Here is a 1455-nt window from a genome sequence, read left to right on the forward strand (position 1 = left end):
AAATCTGAATGTATACAAAAGAGTGAAATGTGGTCCTGGCTACTTAGGAGTCTGAGGTGGGAAGATCACTTGAGCCCAGTTCAAAGCTGTGATGAGTTGGTCATGCCATTGCACTTCAGCCTGGGTAACAGAATGAGACCCTATCTTTAAAGAAAAAAAAATTGTGATGTGGGTTTTATAGCATATGTAAAAGTAAAATGGAGCACAAAGTGTGGGAGAGAAGAAATAAAAGTAAATTTATATGCTTGTACAGTTTCTCTGAAGGTTGTGTATCAGTTGAAGGTGAACTGATGAGTTAAAACTGTGCAGTAGACTCTGAAGCAATAGTGCCAACACACCTTAGAGGGGCTGCCAATGAGTCATTTCCTTGTGTGATTTCTTTCTAGTGCAGATAGAAATTGTGACCAATAGAATACAATAAAGGTGATGGGATGTCATTCTATTGATTAGGTTGTTTATTAGGCAGAGGGGATATCATTCCACTCATGCCTCCATTTTCATGTATAGCAGAAGCTTAGCAGACTGCATAAAAAAAGAGAGATTCTCCTTCTGGCCTGGAAGAAGCATGCAACCATGTTGTAAATTGCCTGTGGTAAGTATCACATGGCAAGGAACTGTGAGTGGCCTCTAGGACCTGTAAATAGACCTGAGCTGATAGCAATGAGTAGATGGGGCCCTCAGTCAAACAGCCCTGAGCAGATTACGTTTCTACAAACAATCATAAAATAACGCTACTCAGTTAACATCTTTATTGAAAACTTATGAGACCTTGAGCAGAATGCAAAACCTTGACCCAGTGAAACTGTCTTAAAATGTTGACTTATAGAAACTGTGAGATAATAAATGTGTTTTTTAAGATTCTAAATTGTGATTAATTTGTTACACAGCAATAGAAAACTATTATAAACTTATAAAACAAAGAATTGTAGCTAACAAATCAATAAAGGAGATAAAATAGAATATAAACAACTAATCCGAAAGAAGGCAGAAAAAGTGAAGACGAACAAAGAAAAAAATGAAGGGAATAGAAAACAAATAGCAAAATGATAGGGGTAAGCCTAAGCATATTTGTTATCACCATTAAATATAAATATCTTAACTATACCATTGAAAGAAAGAGATTATTAGATTGGATACAACAGCAAAATTATGTTAAGTACACTAAATATAAAGAAATAAAAGGATGGAAAAAATATTCCATGCTAATATTAGTTAGATGAATGCTGAATAATTATATATATTTATATAATATATATTTATCTATAGTATTTATATATTTATATAATACATATTTATATATAGTATTTATACATAGTTATATAAGGTATTTATATATGTATATGTATTTATATATGATATTTATATATGTATTTATATATAATATTTATATATATTTATATATAATATTTACTTTTTTTTTACGCAAAAGGCTATCACCAGAAGAAAGTGATATTA

The sequence above is a fragment of the Rhinopithecus roxellana genome, chromosome 11 (genome assembly GCF_007565055.1).
Source record: "Rhinopithecus roxellana isolate Shanxi Qingling chromosome 11, ASM756505v1, whole genome shotgun sequence".
Lineage (NCBI taxonomy): Eukaryota > Metazoa > Chordata > Mammalia > Primates > Cercopithecidae > Rhinopithecus > Rhinopithecus roxellana.